Source organism: Microcaecilia unicolor, unplaced genomic scaffold, assembly GCF_901765095.1.
Source record: "Microcaecilia unicolor unplaced genomic scaffold, aMicUni1.1, whole genome shotgun sequence".
Taxonomy (NCBI): Eukaryota; Metazoa; Chordata; class Amphibia; order Gymnophiona; family Siphonopidae; genus Microcaecilia; species Microcaecilia unicolor.
The window spans coordinates 69006-89282 of record NW_021963808.1 but is presented as its reverse complement, the minus strand read 5'-3'; the positions used below and the strand labels follow the sequence as shown (position 1 = coordinate 89282).

Sequence of the window (20277 nt, the reverse complement as noted above, 5' to 3'; positions counted from 1 at the left end):
ACCGCCCCCCCTTGGTACGCCACTGTGTTTAGTGCATCTAGCCCTGAAAGGGGTAGGGATTAAATGGGTCTCAGGGTAATTGCCCTTCCTCTGCCCCACTTTTGCAAAAGCTGCCCCCAGGCTCCAGGTTACACACAGGAAACCTCATGGGAAGAGGTCACTGCTGTTCTCCCTGCAGCTCCCAGACCCCCGGGTCTCTGTAGCTGGGAAAAAAAGGGAGGAACTAGGAGACAGGAAGGAGGGCAGACAGCCCTGGTGTCTTCAAATTACACAAAATCCCTGGCAAAGATCTTGTTCCAGAGAACCACTCCTTATTTTTAAGATGTGAAACAGAAACTGAATTCTTGCTCTCATTTCCTGAAAGAATCATGGCTGCTGCAAACCCTGCTGAGAGTCTGCAAGATGAAGCTTCTTGTTCTATCTGTCTGGATTATTTTAAAGATCCGGTGACGACAGACTGTGGACACAACTTCTGCCGCTCCTGTATCACTCAGACCTGGAAGGGGAGAGACACAAACTTCCCCTGTCCCCAGTGCAGGGCAATGTCTCTGCAGGCAAACCTCAGACCTAACAGGCAGCTGGCAAATGTGACAGAAATGGTGAAAATGCTCAGTCAGTGTTCAGTGAGACCCAAAGAGGAGAATCTGTGTGAGGAACATGAAGAGAAACTGAAGCTGTTTTGTGAAGAGGATCAGAGAGCAATCTGTGTGGTGTGTGACAGATCCAGGGATCACAGATCTCACACCGTGATCCCAATAAAGGAGGCTGTGCAGGAATACAAGGTGAGTGTCAGTATCTTTATTATAACAGTGTGTCCTGGGGTCACAGATGTCACACTCTGATCCCCCTAGTGGAGGAGTAGCCTAGTGGTTAGTGCAGCTGACTTTGATCCTGGGGAACTGGGCTCAATTCCCACTGCAGCCCCTTGTGACTCTGGGCAAGTCACTTAACCCTCTATTGCCCCAAGTACAAATAAGTACCAGAATATACCAGTGGCATTCCTAGGGGGGCGGACACCCGGGGCGGCGCCCCACCCCCCGGGTGCAGCGCCCCCCCCCCCGAGGCAGCGCGGACCCCCCCCCGTGAAAGAGCCCCCCCCCCCCCCGGGGTGCACGCCGCTGGGGGGGTGCCGCAGTGCGCGCCTGCTGCGAGATTACTAACTTTGCTCGTTCGCTGCAGCTCCCTCTGCCCCGGAACAGGAAGTAACCTGTTCCGGGGCAGAGGGAGCTGCAGCGAACGGGAGAAATTAGCGAACTCTCGCAGCAGGCGCGCGCCGCAGCACCCCCCAGCGGCGTGCACCCGGGGCGGACCACCCCCACCGCCCCCCCCCCCCCCTTGGTACGCCACTGGAATATACTATGTAAACTGCTTTGAATGTAGTTGCAAAAACCATAAAAAAGTGGTTTATCAAGTCCCATTTCCCTTTCCTCCATAGTGGAGGCTGTGTAGGAATCCAAGGTGTGTGTCGGTATCTTTAGTATCACAGTGTGTGTCCTGGGGTCACAAATCTCATCCCATGAACTCTATAGAGGAAGCAGAGAGAGGAAGGTGTGAGTATTTAATGATATTACAGGAAAATTTACCTTTTCATTCCCATAAAACTAAACAGAGTTGAATTAGCAGCGTTTTGAAGAATATGAGTAGTGAGATCAATCATCAAAACTTGAACCCTGGCTGCTGTCTATTCAGGCATCTTCCATATACATTCAGGGGTCAATATTCAGCCTGTGAGTTGTGGCTCCCAGAAGGAATACAGGTATTGCCAATACTCCATGCTGTACCCAAGAACCTAAACAGATGATAATAATGAATAATCTTATTGAATTACCCCCTCGTAATGCTGTTTCATCTTGTTTTACATTTCCCTATCTGTAAGAATGTGATATATAAAACAATTCACTCTGCTAATTTCTCCTATCAAGGCACCAAAATTCTCTTCCTAAATCAATCAAGTTTACAGCTGATTACCTAACTTTTACAAGTCTTCTAAAAACACATTTCTTCAGTTTGACCTTTCTGAATACAAAGAACTCTATTTGAATTTTACTCACACCCATTTCTTAATCTCGTTTCCCACCTAGTCCTGCCTAATTATACTCTCACCTATCCACCCTTGAGATAGTCTAAATCCCTGGTTAGGACACCTTGTTCATGGTTCAGTTTACCTGGTTAGATATGGGGTACTGGAACTGAATATCACTGGTACCCACATATCTCTCAGTTCCACCCTGACTCTGCCCCCGAATCACCCCTCCCTCCACTGTCTGGACAGAACTTTTGCCAATATTCAGTGGCACTGTTGGGTTAAGTGCTGTTTAATATTGGCTTATGGCCAGTTCAGCACGATTTAACCAGGCAGGAGCCTATCCTGGTTATATCACTTTGAATATTGACCCATCAAAATTCTGTTATTTCAAAGAAACGATCTAAATTGGAAGGGACATCTTACATTTACAGTCAAGTCTGAAATTGTGGCTATAAAAATAATCACATGCTAATCAATGATGTTTAATGTTCACAGGAAAAATTTAAAATGCACCTGAAGCCTCTGAGAAAGAATCTGGAAGATCTTCTGAAGTTTACATCTACTGAAGAGAAGAAAGCTGAAGAGCTGAAGGTGGGTGTCTGTGTCTCCTTCTGAGCCAGTTTCTGTAGGGTTTTTGTTCCTTTCAGTACTTCAATCCCATAAATCACCTGAATAAGAGAATAATAGACTTCAGTCTGCTTCGTTACTTATAGTATGGAAACTATTGGTTCCTTATTGGCTGAGAACACGCAGATTCTGAATCCGTATGTGGAACAAAGGAAAATTGTGACATTGTATTTCTTGCAGAGAGGTAGTGTGATGTGGGTTGCAAAATGGGAAAGGAGAACTGGGCTCAGGCTTGAGGCAGTCCAGCAGTGTTTGTCTCCACCACCCTCTTTGTGAAAAAGTACTTTTTAATGTTACTCCTAAGTCAATCACCTTGTAACCTCAATTCATGTCGTCTAGGTCTACCACTTCTCCATCTCTGGAAAAGATTTGTTTGCATATTAATACCTTTCAAGTATTTAAATGTATTATATCTCCTCTATCCCTCTTTTCCTCAAAGGTAAACTTATTCAGTTCATCAGAACTAGAGTAAATGAACTGAGGTTACAGGGTGTTCGACTTAGGAGTAACATCAGGAAGTACTTTTTCACGGTGAGGGTGGCGGAGACAGAATGAAAATGCTGATAAACATAGTAACATAGTAACATAGTAGATGACGGCAGAAAAAGACCTGCACGGTCCATCCAGTCTGCCCAAGAAGATAAATTCATATGTGCTACTTTTTTTATTTGTACTGTCCTCTTCAGTGCACAGACCGTATAAGTCTGGCCAGCCCTATCCCCGCCTCCCAACCACCAACCCCGCCTCCCAACCACCAGCTCTGGCACAGACCGTATAAGTCTGCCCAGCACTATCCCTGCCACCCACCACCGGCTCTGGCACAGACTGTATAAGTCTGCCCAGCACTATCCCTGCCACCCACCACCAGCTCTGGCACAGACCGTATAAGTCTGCCCAGCACTATCCCTGCCACCCACCACCGGCTCTGGCACAGACCGTATATGTCTGCCCACACTAGCCCCGCCTCCCAACCACCAGCTCTGCCACCCATTCTAGGCTAAGCTCCTGAGGATCCCTTTCTTCTGCACAGGATTCCTTTATGTTTATCCCACGCATGTTTGAATTCCGTTACCGTTTTCATCTCCACCACCTCCCGCGGGAGGGCATTCCAAGCATCCACCACCCTCTCCGTGAAAAAATACTTCCTGACATTCTTCTTGAGTTTGCCCCCCTTCAATCTCATTTCATGCCCTCTCGTTCTACTGCCTTCCCATCTCCGGAAAAGGTTCGTTTGGTGAGTTAGGGTCTCAACAATATCAAGTCAATTATACCCACTCAAAATGTAAATAGTCTTTCAACACTGAGTCATAATGAAGTATTTTTCAGTGTCTGTTTCAAGACTCTTCCCTGATGGAGTCTATTAAACACTGACCACTCTCGGAAGTTCGTTTGATGCATCTGCACCGCTAAGATAAGTGTTGACACACAGACACACATGATATAGATAAAAATTCCTTTTTTAGTATATGGCAAGTATTCTGAGGCTTATTACTTCCTTTTTATCTTGGAGCTATTACATTTTGAGAGGGTATAATTGATTGGAGACAAAAATGGTGACCAGAATTCAAACATTTCAATGAGTGGGGGCAGCTGAGACCTGTCAGCTATTCTCTGGAAAAACATTCAGATCTCTGTGAAGGCAGGAAAAGCAGGAAAATGCCTGTTAGTCGGTAATTTACCAGCTGAGATAGCAGAGAAAAAATAAGTTAGGACAAGAAGGAATTATATAGTCAATACTGAGGATCTTAATTCCTGAACAATTTAATCATTACACCTTTTGAGACTAGAATTAAAAAAAAGATAGTGAGACTGAAGAGAGAGATTACAAAGGTTGAGTAATAACTTTAAAATATTAAGAATCATTTCTTCAGTGGGAAAGTTAGGGACTTTTAATTATATTTTAAATAAAAGGAGTTAGATAACAAATTATTGAAGAAAAAAGATGCACAACAGAACATATAAATAATAGAAAGATAGGATTCTTGTATTTGTTATAGATAGGCTAGTAGGGGGAGAATAACAGAAGACGACCCTTTCATACTTACCTGAGGAGGAGGAGGATGGGTATCTTTCAACACTGGCCCATGCAAGAAGGATTTTCCTGGAAGACACTGAAAGATAAAAGAGATCAATGAGAAAAATACACAGACACTGGAGTGTGACATAAGGCTTAGGCTTGTCTTGAAATCATTAAATAAATGACATTAAGTGCACCCCATAGTTGTACCTCTCTCTTGGTACCAGTTCATAGAATTGACCCAAAGTGCTGTCTACTACTACTACTACTACTACTTAACATTTCTAGAGTGCTACTAGGGTTATGCAGCGCTGTACAAATTAACAATTAAGGACGGTCCCTGCTCAGAAGAGCTTACAATCTAAAGGACGAAATGTCAAGTTGGGGTAGTTAAGATTTCCTGAGAAGAGGTGTAGTGATTAGGTGCCGAAGGCGACATTGAAGAGGTGGGCTTTGAGCACTGATTTGAAGATGGGTAGGGAGGGGGCACGGCGTATGGGCTCAGGGAGTTTGTTCCAGGCATGGGGTGAGGCGAGACAGAAAGGGCAGAGCCTGGAGTTGGAGGTGGTGGAGAAGGGTACTGAAAGGAGGGATTTGTCTTGAGAGCGGAGGTTACGGGTAGGGACGTAAGGGGAGATGAGGGTAGAGAGGTAAGGAGGGGCCGCAGATCGAGTGCATTTGTAGGTGAGTAAGAGAAGCTTGAACTGTATGCGGTATCTGATTGGGAGCCAATGAAGTGACTTGAGGAGAGGGGTGATATGAGTATATCGGTTAAGGCGGACGATAAGACGTGCGGCAGAGTTCTGGATGGACTGAAGGGGGGATAGATGGCTACGTGGGAGGCCGGTCAGGAGTAGGTTGCAGTAGTCAAGGCGAGAGGTAATGAGAGAGTGGATGAGAGTTCGGGTGGTGTGCTCGGAGAGGAAGGGGCGAATTTTGCTAATGTTATAGAGGAAGAAGCGACAGGTCTTGGCTATCTGCTGGATATGCGCAGAGAAGGAGAGGGAGGAGTCGAAGATGACACCGAGGTTGCGGGCAGATGAGACGGGGACTCTGCTGCACGTCTTATCTTCCGCCTGGACTGATATGCTCATATCACCCCTCTCCTCAAGTCTCTTCACTGGCTTCCGATCAGGTACCGCATACAGTTCAAGCTTCTCCTTCTAACCTACAAATGCACTCAGTCTGCAGCCCCTCATTACCTATCTACCCTCATCTCCCCTTATGTTCCCACCCGATACCTCCGCTCACAGGACAAATCCCTCCTCTCAGTACCCTTCTCCACCACCGCCAACTCCAGGCTCCGCCCTTTCTGCCTCGCCTCACCCTATGCTTGGAATAAACTTTCTGAGCCCTTACGCCAAGCCCCCTCCCTGACCATCTTCAAATCCTTGCTCAAAGCCCACCTCTTCAATGTCTCCTTCGGCACCTAACCTTTATACCTATTCAGGAAATCTAGACTGCCCCTATTTGACTGACTGTATATTTGTCCTTTAGATTGTAAGCTCCTTGAGCAGGGACTGTCCTTCTATGTTAAACTGTACAGCGAAGCATAACCCTAGTAGCGCTTTAGAAATGTTAAATAGCTGAGATAATCCGCTCGGTGAACTGTGACATTATAGTAAGGATTGATCTGGTGACACTCACTGACTGTTACATGTACATTTCTCCTAATTCAGGGATGGGTCTGTCCTGATGCCTTTTAGCTGAGTTTCAGGATACACATTTCAATCTGAAATAACTCCTGTGATGTGGAAGCTCATTTTCATCTAATTTAACCAGGGTGGGACCAGGCTGCTGTTATTTCAAAAGGAGATAGAGCAGCTTTTAAACTAGAAACGAGGGGAAGGCCGACAGTTGCTCAAAAGTGCATGGTTTGGGATAAGGTACCTTTCAAAAATATCACCAAAACAGGGAAGATACAGTATCCTGATAGTGAAGTTGCCAAAGAGACCATAGTAGATCAGGTGTCCTTAAATAAAAATCAGACAAAAGATTGCAAATTAATACAGTCAAATACTAAATGAAAAATTAGACCTGGTGGAAGGAGGCTAACCAGTGGGACACTGTCATACCGGGGTACAAATTATATCGTAGAGATAGGGTGGATCGAATTGGTGGAGGGGTAGCATTGTATATTAAGGAGAGCCTTGAATCAAATACAATGAAAATTCTGCAGGAAACAAAACACATGATAGAATCCCTATTATTGAAATTCTATGTGTAAAAGGGAAAAGGATAGTGATAGGAGTGTACTACCGTCCGCCTGGTCAGGATGAACAGACGGATGCAGAAATGTTAAAGGAAATTAGGGACGCTAACAAACTGGGCAACACAATAATAATGGGTGATTTCAATTACCCTGATATTGACTGGGTAAATGTAACATCGGGACACGCTAGGGAGGTAAAATCAAGGACAGCTTTATGGAGCAGCTGGTACAGGAGCCAACGAGAGAAGGAAAATTCTAGACCTAGTCCTTAGTGTCGTGCATGATCTGGTGCGGGAGGTAATGGTGCTTGGGCCGCTTGATAACAGTGATCATACTACTACTACTACTATTTAACAAGGTTTATTTATTGCACTTGTATCCCACATTTTCCCACCTATTTGCAGCCTCAATGTGGCTTACAAAGATCTGTTATGGTTCAGCGTTGGGAGTCACGTACCAAGAAAGGGATCTAGGTGTCATCATTGATGATACGTTGAAACCTTTTGCTCAATGTACTTACTTTATTTTTTGTCTATTAGATTGTAAGCTCTTTGAGCAGGGACTGTCTTTCTTCTATGTTTGTGCAGCGCTGCGTACGCCTTGTAGCGCTATAGAAATGCTAAATAGTAGTAGTAGTAGTCTCTTGTAACCAGAGCTAATATTGTGATGTCATAATGCCTCAGGCCACCAATAAGAGCCAACCTCATCAGTGATGTCACAATGGCTTGATTGTCCTATACTTGGCTCACTTTTATTACATAGCTCTTTGAGCAGGGACTGTCTTTCTTCTATGTTTGTGCAGCGCTGCGTACGCCTTGTAGCGCTATAGAAATGCTAAATAGTAGTAGTAGTAAGAAAGGGATCTAGGTGTCATCATTGATGATACGTTGAAAACTTCTGCTCAATGTACTGCTGCGGCTAGAAAAGCAAATAAAATATAATTCTGCCACTGCATCGCTCCATGGTGCCTGTGCCTGAAGTGGGAATCTAACTCAGTTCCCCAGGACCAAAGTCCACCACCCTAACCACTAGGCCACTCCTCCACTGTTGCTACTATTTGAGATTCTACATGGAATGTTGCTATTCCACTAGCAACATTCCATGTAGAAGTCGGCCCTTGCAGATCACCAATGTGGCCGCGCAGGCTTCTGCTTCTGTGAGTCTAGTGGAATAGCAACATTCCATGTAGAATCTCCAATAGTATCTATTTTATTTTTGTTACATTTGTACCCCATGCTTTCCTACTCATGGCAGGCTCAATGCGGCTACATATACAGGTACTTATTTGTACCTGGGGCAATGGAGGGTTAAGTGACTTGCCCAGAGTCACAAGGAGCTGCCTGTGCCTGAAGTGGGAATCAAACTCAGTTCCTCAGAGTCCACCACCCTAACCACTAGGCCACTCCTCTACTCCTATTGTTAGTAATATGTAGTTTATCCTTAAAATCGAGCGTGGTACCGGAAGATTGGAGGGTGGCCAATGTAATGCCGAATTTAAAAAAAGGTTCCAGAGGAGATCATGGAAATTATAAACCGGTGAGTCTGACGTTGGTGTCGGGCAAAATGGTGGAGACTATTATTAAGAACAAAATTACAGAGCATTAATGAGACAAAGTCAACATGGATTTAGTGAAGGGAAATCTTGCCTTACCAATCTACTACATTTCTTTGAAGGGGTGAACAAACATGTGGCAAGATTGTGGGATAGGAACGAGAAGGAAGCTGGGGCTAGATACTAGAAGGAGAACGAGAAGAATGAGATGCTAATGAACACAGAGGAAGTGAGAGAATGGGGAGATGCATGGAGTAGATGATGGGGAAAGTGAAATGTAGGCTGCTTGTGGTAAGGGCTAAGAACAGCAAAGGAGGGAGACCCCTCTTCTGCTCACTTAGAAACAATATGGGGGCAACAGTGGTACCTGGATGGGTACAGTGCACATGAGGAGAGAGGCAGAGGGAGTTGGTGGGCAGGGGATGGAGGAGATTGTGAAAGGGGGAAAAGCTTCTGAGTATGAAGAGTGGGTGGTGAGAGGAGGAAGTGCTGTACCAGAGCCACCACTGAGAGGAGGGTAATGGAGCCACTGCAACAAAATCACTCTAGTGGTACTGAGAATTCTCTCTCCTTGTTTAATCCAGAGTGAGACACAGATCAAACGACAGAAAGTGGAGTCTGAGTTTGAGGAGTTACAACAGGTTCTGAATAAGGAGAAGCAGATCCTTCTCTCGAGACTGCAGGAGGAAGAGAAGAAGATTCTCCAGAGAATCAGGGAAAATGTGACCCAGCTAGAACAGCAAAGCTTCACCCTCAAGCAGCTGATCTCCGAGATAGAAGAGAAAAGTCAGCAGCCGGCCACCGAGTTACTGAAGGTGAGATTAGCAAATCTATTTCTAAGGAGGTTACAGATCTTCCAGGAGCAATCAGGGAATTCAAGTAGCAGATCAAAATATCTTACATAAGGGCTGATTTTTCAGCCAGCAGCTGCACTTACCAAATCAGAGCTTTTAAAATAATTTCATGGGTCTTAAATGGCTGAGTGAAAAGGTACCAAATGTGGGTTACAAATAACAGAGATAAAGGCTATAAAAGTTTGGAGGGGTAAATTGGGCAACTTTCAGTTTTGAAAGTTTTGTGTACTGTAGGGTCAGTAGAGAGGGATTATGAAACTTTTTCACAACGTTGATGTTTTCCATGTTCTACAGCCTAAAAACTGTGGGTAAACATTTCTCATTTTTTAAAGATGTAGTTAGTCCATTCCTGAGGCTGAAATTTTGAAGGATTCTACAGTTGATATCCCTCTGGTAGAAATAAGTCATTTACCCCACTTTTGATACCTTTTCACCCAGACATCACAACTCCACCTCTGCCCAAACTAGGCCCTTGAGAATGTCTACTTGGAGATCACGGATCAGAGCCACCAAGGAGGTTTCAGTACTGTGCCCCATCCAAAAGTCTGATTGATTGGCATGAAGGACCTGTGTTTTATCTAAATACTTGAAAAGTTGCCCAAGTATCAATTACAACTTAGGAGATAAATGGTAGGTTTGAAACAGGCTGATACACTTGTTTCCATAATGAGTTTGGGTGTTTCTTATAGATTTTTAGATGCTGATCATAGAAATGGCATCAAAATGTTGTAGCTGTTATGTGATTGAGCAGAACTGTGAGTAGAGTATCCTAATGTATAATGTGTTCTCATAAACTGTGAAATCTAACTAGAAATATTCTCTCTTTCATTTCCTTTTAGGATGTGAAGGATGCCCTGAGCAGGTACAAGTTAGTTTTCTGTCCTTCTCTATGTGGCTGGATGGATTTTGAGTGAGAAAGAAGGGAATTATTTGATTGGTGAAAGGGAGAGGAGTAGCCTAATGGTTAGTGTAGTGGGCTTTGATCCTGGCAACCTGGGTTCAAGTCCCACTGCAGCTGCTTGTGACCTTGGGCAAATCACTTAACCTTCCATTACCCCAGATACAAAAAAAAAAAACTCAGATTGTGAGCCCCCTAGGGACAGAGAAAGTACCTGTATATAATGTGTACAGTGCTGCGTATGTCAAGTAGTGCTATAGAAATGATTAGTAGTAGACATGGAATTGAGAATGGGAGAAAGGAAGGTGGGATTAAGTGAGGAGAGGAAGCACTGAGAAATGAGGGGAAGAGATGGAGGATGGGGAGGAGAATTACAGATCTACTTTCCCTTCCCTCTGATTCTATTTCCTCTCCCACCAACCTCCCTGTCCTCACCTATTTGGCCCTCCACGAATCCTCTCTTTATTCCCCACCAAACTCCACCCTGTGAATCTCCTTTCCGCCTCTACTCTGCCAGTTGTGCTGCCCCTCAACCCTAGTGCAGAAGGAGTTGCTGGCGATGGTCTCTGCTCTGACGCTGTCCATAACAAAGTAATTCTATATATTTCTTTGGAGGGTGAGTAAACATGTGGACAATGGTGAGCCAGTTGATACTGTTTATCTGGATTTTCAGAAGACATTTGATAAAGTTCCCCATGAATTTCTCCTCAGGAAACTAAAAAGTCATAGGATGGGATACAGTGTCGTATTGTGGATTATAAGAACGTAAGAATAACCATACTGGGTCAGACCAATGGTCCATCGAGCCCAGTATCCTGCTTCCAACAGTGGCCAATCCAGGTCACAAGTACCTGGCAGAAACCCAAATCGTGGCAACACTCCTTGCTACAAATCCCAGGGCAAGCAGTTGCTTCCCATGGCTGCCACAATAGCAGACTATGGACTTTTCCTCCAGGAATTTGTCCAAACCCAGATACGCTGACCACTGTTACCACATCCTCTAGCAAAGAGTTCCAGAGCATAACTATTTGTTGAGTAAAATAATATTTCTTCCTATTTGTTTTAAAAGTATTTCCATGTAACTTCCTCGAGTGTCCCTTAGTCTTTGTACTTTTGGAATGAGTAAAAAATCGATTTACTTCTACTCATTCTAAAGCACTCAGGATTTTATAGACCTCAATCATATCTCCCCTTATCTGACTCTTTTCCAAGCTGAAGAGCCCTAACCTCTTTAGCCTTTCCTCATACGAGAGGAGTTCCATCCCTTTATCATTTTGGTCGCTTTTCTTTGAACCTTTTCTAATTCCGCTATTGGGCTGATTTTCAAAACAGAAAAACATCTAAAAAGTGGCATAAAGCAGCATTTGGATCTTTTTCTCACAAAAATGTCCAAATCAGTACTTTCAAAACCTATTTTTAGACGTTTTTCTATGAAGTCCGTCAGAAGTGCGTCCAAATCTCAAAGGGGTGTGTAAGGGGCGTGTTTAGGCTGGGACTTGTGCGTTCCTAAGACGTAGATGTTTTTCAGCCATAACGGAACAAAACAAAATCTTCCAGGACTAAAACGTAGACGTTTTTGAGCTAGACCTGTTTTTATAACGAATAAGGCACAAAAAGGTGCCCTAAATACCCAGATGACCACTGGAGGAAATCAGGGATGACCTTCCCTAATTCCCCCAGTGGTCACTAACCCCCTCCCACCCCCCACCCCCAGTCTCATTATGTCAGTCTCTGTGCCAGCCTGAGATGTTATACTCAGGTCCATTAGAACAGCATGCAGGTCCCTGGAGTAGTCTAGTGGTGGGTGCAGTGCACTGCCGACAGGTGGACCCAGGCTCCTACCTCCCCCTACCTGTTACACTTCAGGATGAAACTGTAAGCCCTCCAAAACTCACCAGAAACCCACTGTACCCACATATAGGTGCCCCCTTCACCCGTAAAAGATGTGGTAGCGGTGTACAGTTGAGGGTGGTGGGTTTTGGGGGGGCTCAGCAGACAAGGTAAGGGACCAATGGTGAGATGTGTACCTGAGAGCCAGTGGTGTACCGAAGGCGAGGCGGTGGGGGCGGTCTGCCCCGGGTGCACGCTGCTGGAGGGGTGCAGAGAGCAGCCACACGCCTGTCGTCTCCGCTGGTTCCCTGCTCCCTCTGCCCCGGAACAGGTTACTTATCTACAATGACACCCAGATCTTTTTCTTGAGCGCTGACCCCCAAGATGGACCCTAGCATCAAGTAACTATGATTCGAACTATTCTTTCCAATGTGCATCACTTAGCATTCGTCCACATTAGATTTCATCTGCCATCTGGACGCCCAGTCTTCCAATTTCCTCAGATCTTCCTAAAATATTTCACAGTCCACATGTGTTTTAACAACTTTGAATAGTTTTGTATCATTTACTAATTTGATTACCTGACTTGTCATTCCGATTTGTATATCATTTATAAATATGTTAAATAGTACCGGTCCCAGTACAGATCCCTGCGGCACTCCACTGTTCACCCTCCTCCACTGAGAGAAAAGCGAATGCTACATACCTGTAGAAGGTATTCTCCGAGGACAGCAGGCTGATTGTTCTCACTGATGGGTTGACGTCCTCGGCAGCCCCCTCCATCGGAAAGTTTACTAGCAAAGGCCTTTGCTAGTCCTCGCGCGCCCATGCGCACCGCGCATGCGCGGCCGTCTTCCCGCCCGAAACCGGCTCGAGCCAGCCAGTCCAGTATGTAGCAAGACAATACACTTCAAGGGAAGACTCAACTCCAAAGGGGAGGCGGGCGGGTTTGTGAGAACAATCAGCCTGCTGTCCTCGGAGAATACCTTCTACAGGTATGTAGCATTCGCTTTCTCCGAGGACAAGCAGGCTGTTTGTTCTCACTGATGGGGTATCCCTAGCCCCCAAGCTCACTCAAAACAACAACCATGGTCAATTGGGCCTCGCAACGGCGAGGACATAACTGAGATTGACCTAAAAATTGTACCAACTAACTGAGAGTGCAGCCTGGAACAGAACAAACAGGGCCCTCGGGGGGTGGAGTTGGATCCTAAAGCCCAAACAGGTTCTGAAGAACTGACTGCCCGAACCGACTGTCGCGTCGGGTGTCCTGCTGCAGGCAGTAATGAGATGTGAATGTGTGGACAGATGACCACGTCGCAGCTTTGCAAATTTCTTCAATGGAGGCTGACTTCAAGTGGGCTACCGACGCAGCCATGGCTCTAACATTATGAGCCGTGACATGACCCTCAAGAGCCAGCCCCGCCTGGGCATAAGTGAAGGAAATGCAATCTGCTAGCCAATTGGATATGGTGCGTTTCCCTACAGCCACTCCCCTCCTATTGGGATCAAAAGAAACAAACAATTGGGCGGACTGTCTGTTGGGCTGTGTCCGCTCCAGGTAGAAGGCCAATGCTCTCTTGCAGTCCAATGTGTGCAGCTGACGTTCAGCAGGGCAGGAATGAGGACGGGGAAAAAATGTTGGCAAGACAATTGACTGGTTCAGATGGAACTCCGACACAACCTTTGGCAAGAACTTAGGGTGAGTGCGGAGGACTACTCTGTTATGATGAAATTTGGTGTAAGGGGCCTGGGCTACCAGGGCCTGAAGCTCACTGACTCTACGAGCTGAAGTAACTGCCACCAAGAAAATGACCTTCCAGGTCAAGTACTTCAGATGGCAGGAGTTCAGTGGCTCGAAAGGAGGTTTCATCAGCTGGGTGAGAACGACATTGAGATCCCATGACACTGTAGGAGGCTTGACAGGGGGCTTTGACAAAAGCAAACCTCTCATGAAGCGAACAACTAAAGGCTGTCCCGAGATCGGCTTACCTTCCACACGGTAATGATATGCACTGATTGCACTAAGGTGAACCCTTACAGAGTTGGTCTTGAGACCAGACTCAGACAAGTGCAGAAGGTATTCAAGCAGGGTCTGTGTAGGACAAGAGCGAGGATCTAGGGCCTTGCTGTCACACCAGACGGCAAACCTCCTCCAATGGAAGAAGTAACTCCTCTTAGTGGAATCTTTCCTGGAAGCAAGCAAGATGCGGGAGACACCCTCTGACAGACCCAAAGAGGCAAAGTCTACGCCCTCAACATCCAGGCCGTGAGAGCCAGAGACTGGAGGTTGGGATGCAGAAGCGCCCCCTCGTCCTGTGTGATGAGGGTCGGAAAACACTCCAATCTCCACGGTTCTTTGGAGGATAACTCCAGAAGAAGGGGGAACCAGATCTGACGCGGCCAAAAAGGAGCAATCAGAATCATGGTGCCTCGGTCTTGCTTGAGTTTCAACAAAGTCTTCCCCACCAGAGGGATGGGAGGATAAGCATACAGCAGGCCCTCCCCCCAATCCAGGAGGAAGGCATCCGATGCCAGTCTGCCGTGGGCCTGAAGCCTGGAACAGAACTGAGGGACTTTGTGGTTCACTCGAGATGCGAAGAGATCCACCAGGGGGGTGCCCCACGCCTGGAAGATCTGTCGTACCACACGGGAATTGAGCGACCACTCGTGAGGTTGCATAATCCTGCTCAACCTGTCGGCCAGACTGTTGTTTACGCCTGCCAGATATGTGGCTTGGAGCACCATGCCTTGACGGCGAACCCAGAGCCACAAGCTGACGGCTTCCTGACACAGGGGGCGAGATCCGGTGCCCCCCTGCTTGTTGACATAGTACATGGCAACCTGGTTGTCTGTCTGAATTTGGATAATTTGGTGGGACAGCCGATCTCTGAAAGCCTTCAGAGCGTTCCAGATCGCTCGCAACTCCAGAAGATTGATCTGTAGATCGCGTTCTTGGAGGGACCAACTTCCTTGGGTGTGAAGCCCATCGACATGAGCTCCCCATCCCAGGAGAGACGCATCAGTGGTCAGCACTTTTTGTGGCTGAGAAATTTGGAAGGGACGTCCCAGAGTCAAATTGGAGCAAATCGTCCACCAATACAGGGATTCGAGAAAACTCGTGGACAGGTGGATCACGTCCTCTAGACCCCCAGCGGCCTGATACCACTGGGAGGCTAGGGTCCATTGAGCAGATCTCATGTGAAGGCGAGCCATGGGAGTCACATGAACTGTGGAGGCCATGTGGCCCAGCAATCTCAACATCTGCCGAGCTGTGATCTGCTGGGACGCTCGCACCTGCGAGACGAGGGACAACAAGTTGTTGGCTCTCGCCTCTGGGAGATAGGCGTGAGCCGTCCGAGAATCCAGCAGGGCTCCTATGAATTCGAGTTTCTGCACTGGGAGAAGATGGGACTTTGGGTAATTTATCACAAACCCCAGTAGCTCCAGGAGGCGAATAGTCATCTGCATGGACTGCAGGGCTCCTGCCTCGGATGTGTTCTTCACCAGCCAATCGTCGAGATATGGGAACACGTGCACCCCCAGCCTGCGAAGTGCCGCTGCTACCACAGCTAGGCACTTTGTGAACACCCTGGGCGCAGAGGCGAGCCCAAAGGGTAGCACACAGTACTGGAAGTGGCGTGTGCCCAACTGAAATCGCAGATACTGTCTGTGAGCTGGCAGTATCGGGATGTGTGTGTAGGCATCCTTCAAGTCCAGAGAGCATAGCCAATCGTTTTGCTGAATCATGGGGAGAAGGGTGCCCAGGGAAAGCATCCTGAACTTTTCTTTTACGAGATATTTGTTCAGGGCCCTTAGGTCTAGGATGGGACGCATCCCCCCTGTTTTCTTTTCCACAAGGAAGTACCTGGAATAGAATCCCAGCCCTTCTTGCCCGGATGGCACGGGCTCGACCGCATTGGCGCTGAGAAGGGCGGAGAGTTCCTCTGCAAGTACCTGCTTGTGTTGGAAGCTGTAAGACTGAGCCCCCAGCGGACAATTTGGAGGTTTTGATGCCAAATTGAGGGTGTATCCCTGCCGGACTATTTGCAGAACCCACTGATCGGAGGTTATGAGAGGCCACCTTTGGTGAAAAGCTTTCAACCTCCCCCCGACCGGCAGGTCGCCCGGCACTGACACTTTGATGTCGGCTATGCTCTGCTGGAGCCAGTCAAAAGCTCGCCCCTTGCTTTTGCTGGGGAGCCGCGGGGCCTTGCTGAGGCACACGCTGCTGACGAGAGCGAGCGCGCTGGGGCTTAGCCTGGGCCGCAGGCTGTCGGGAAGGAGGATTGTACCTACGCTTACCAGAAGCATAGGGACCAGTCTTCCTTCCCCCGAAAAATCTTCTACCTGTAGAGGTAGAGGCTGAAGGCTGCCGGCGGGAGAACTTGTCGAATGCGGTGTCCCGCTGGTGGAGAGACTCTACCACCTGCTCGACTTTTTCTCCAAAAATGTTGTCTGCACGGCAAGGCGAGTCCGCAATCCGCTGCTGGAGTCTATTCTCCAGGTCGGCGGCACGCAGCCATGAGAGCCTGCGCATCACCACACCTTGAGCAGCGGCCCTGGACGCAACATCAAAAGTGTCATAAACTCCTCTGGCCAGGAATTTTCTGCACGCCTTCAGCTGCCTGACCACCTCCTGAAAAGGCTTGGCTTGCTCAGGGGGAAGAGCATCAACCAAGCCCGCCAACTGCCGCACATTGTTCCGCATGTGTATGCTTGTGTAGAGCTGGTAAGACTGGATCTTGGCGACGAGCATAGAAGAATGGTAGGCCTTCCTCCCAAAGGAGTCTAAGGTTCTAGGGTCTTTGCCCGGGGGCGCCGAAGCATGCTCCCTAGAACTCTTAGCCTTCTTTAGGGCCAAATCCACAACTCCAGAGTCATGAGGCAACTGAGTGCGCATCAGCTCTGGGTCCCCATGGATCCGGTACTGGGACTCAATCTTCTTGGGAATGTGGGGATTACTTAGTGGCTTGGTCCAGTTCGCAAGCAATGTCTTTTTCAGGACATGGTGCAAGGGAACAGTGGACGCTTCCTTAGGTGGAGAAGGATAGTCCAGGAGCTCAAACATTTCAGCCCTGGGCTCGTCCTCCACAACCACCGGGAAGGGGATGGCCGTAGACATCTCCCGGACAAAGGAAGCAAAAGACAGACTCTCGGGAGGAGAAAGCTGTCTCTCAGGAGAGGGAGTGGGATCAGAAGGAAGACCCTCAGACTCCTCGTCAGAGAAATATCTGGGGTCCTCCTCTTCCTCCCACGAGGCCTCACCCTCGGTGTCAGACACAAGTTCACGAACCTGTGTCTGCAACCTCGCCCTGCTCGACTCGGTGGAACCCCGTCCACGGTGGGGGCGTCGAGAGGTAGACTCCCTCGCCCGCATCGGCGAAGCTCCCTCCGCCGACGTAGTCGGGGAGCCTTCCTGGGAGGTGGCCGCGGTCGGCACCGCACGCGGTACCGACGTCGGGGACCTCAACCTGGGCGATGGGCCAGCCGGCGCCACGCTCGACGGTACCGGAGGCGCAAGCACCGCCGGTACCGGAGGGGTAGGGCGCAACAGCTCTCCCAGAATCTCTGGGAGAACGGTCCGGAGGCTCTCGTTTAGAGCGGCTGCAGAGAAAGGCTGAGAGGTCGATGCAGGCGTCGACGTCAGAACCTGTTCCGGGCGAGGAGGCTGTTCCGGGCTGTCCAGAGTGGAGCGCATCGACACTTCCTGAACAGAGGGTGAGCGGTCCTCTCGGTGCCGATGCCTGCTGGGTGCCGAATCCCTCGGCGACCCAGAGCTCTCGGTGCCGACATGGGGAGGAGACCGGTGTCGATGCTTCTTCGACTTCTTCGGAAGCATGTCACCGGAGCTCCCCGGCACCGACGAGGAGGACGTAGAATCCATCCGTCGCTTCCTCGGGGCCGAGACCGAAGAAGGTCGATCCCGGGGGGGCTGTACCGCAGGAGCCCTCAGGGTAGGAGGAGACCCACCCGAAGGCTCACCGCCACCAGCAGGGGAATGGACAGCCCTCACCTGCACTCCTGACGATGCACCTCCGTCCGACGACATCAGCAGACGAAGTCTCGGTACCACCGACGTCGATACAGTCGCCCGATGCCTCGGCGCCGATGCAGAGGTCCGATGCCTCGGCGCCGATGCAGAGGTCCGATGCCTCGATGCGGTCGATGGAGCGGCAGCCAAGGAAGATGGTCCGGACGCTGACGACGTCGATGCACTCGATGCCTCCGGTGCCGATGCCGACGAAGAGCCCGAGAACAAAACGTTCCACTGGGCTAATCTCGCTACCTGAGTCCGCCTTTGTAACAGGGAACACAGACTGCAGTTCTGAGGGCGGTGCTGGGCCCCTAGACACTGAAGACACGCAGAGTGCCTATCAGTGAGCGAGATTACCCGGGCGCACTGGGTGCACTTCTTGAAGCCGCTGGAAGGCTTCGATGTCATGGGCAGAAAAATCACGCCGGCGAAATCAAAAGCCAAAATGGCGAAAATTGAAGCACCAAAATTTAGAGGGAGAAAAATCTCGACCGAGGCCAAAAGAGGCCTACCCCGACAACGAAAGAAAACTTACGGGGCAAAAACTAAGAAATACGGGAAGGGCAGAAAACCCGAACGGGTCTTCCGGAACACTTCCGGAGCGCTTCCCGAACCTTTTTAAGGAAAAAAGGACAAAAACACGTCGAAAAGGACGCGCGAGGTCGACTCTCTGGGGCACGAACGGCGTAACACGACCGTACCGAGTGCGGACGAAAGAAGACTGGCCGGCTCGAGCTGGTTTCGGGCGGGAAGACGGCCGCGCATGCGCGGTGCGCATGGGCGCGCGAGGACTAGCAAAGGCCTTTGCTAGTAAACTTTCCGATGGAGGGGGCTGCCAAGGACGTCAACCCATCAGTGAGAACAAGCAGCCTGCTTGTCCTCGGAGAATGACCATTTATCCCTACCCTCTGTTTTCTGTCCAATAACCAATTCCTAATCTACACTGGTTAAAGATAGAAGACAGAGTAGGATTAAATGGTCAATATTCTCAATGGAGAAGGGTAAATAATGATAATGAGGTTCCTCAGGGTCTGTGCTGGGACCTCTACTTTTTAACTTGGTCATAAATGATTTAGAAATGGGAATAAGTGAGGTGATTAAATTTGCTGAGGACATAAGTTATTCAAAGTTCTTAAAACACAAGAGGATTGTGAAAAATTGCAAGAGGACCTTAGACAACTGGGATACCAAATCCAAGTGGCAGATGACATTTAGATCTAAATTCTATATAAATCTAAAACATCTAAGTGAAAAATGCACAAAATCAAGCCATTAGGACATATGTGGGCGAGTTCTTGGTAAGTTTTGGAGGGCTGATTCTGCAGTGCGCATAACAGAAAAGGTGTCAAACTCACCCGAGAGCCACATCAGAACCAGGGAAAGGCTGTCAGAAGATAGAACACAGTCTGCTGTCATGGAGGTGGGTACGGCATTTGAGGCTGGCATATAGGCTGGCAAAAAAGGTTTTTAGTTTAATTTTTTTAGTATGGGAGGGGGTTGGTGACCACTGGGTGAGTATAGGGAGGTCATCCCCCATTCCCTCCAGTGGTCATCTGGTGAGTTGGGGCACCTTTTTGAGGCTTGGTCGTGAAAATAAAAGGATCAAGTAAACCCGGCAAAATACTGCTTTACGCCGGTTTTTTTTCCATTATCCGCAAAATCTGGCCATCTGGTAGCCACGCCCATGTCCCGCCTTCACTTCGCCGCCGACACGCCCCTTTGAAGTTTCACCGGCGAGGCGATGGGAAAGCGGCGATGCTGTCAAAAAAGCAGCTTTCGATTATACCGATTTCGCCGCTTTTCCGAGATCGCCGGCCATCTCCTGATTTATGTCGGAAGATGGCTGGCGATCACTTTTGAAAATAAGCCTGATAGTAGTTATTAAATGTTGTTAACTCGCGACAGGATTGTGAAAAATTACAGAAGGAGCTTTCGAGTCTTGGAGACTGGGCGGCTAATTGGCAGATGACGTTTAATGTGAGCAAGTGCAAGGTGATGCATGTGGGGAAAAAAGAACCCGAATTATAGCTACGTCATGCAAGGTTCCACGTTTACAGACCAAGAAAAGGATCTGGGTGTCGTCGTCGATAATACACTGAAACCTTCTGCTCAGTGTGCTTCTGCGGCTAGGAAACCCACCAGAAAACTACTGTACACCTATATGTGTCACCTATATGTAGGTACAGTAGGCTTTTGGTAAGTTTTGGAGGGCTGTCACTTTCCA

At 48.3% G+C, this 20277-nt stretch overlaps 1 pseudogene; it reads left to right on the top strand.

The window, feature by feature from the left end:
• The first annotated feature begins 331 nt into the window (after positions 1-331).
• LOC115459656 overlaps positions 332-20277 on the top strand; it is a 65545-nt pseudogene continuing 45599 nt past the window's right edge.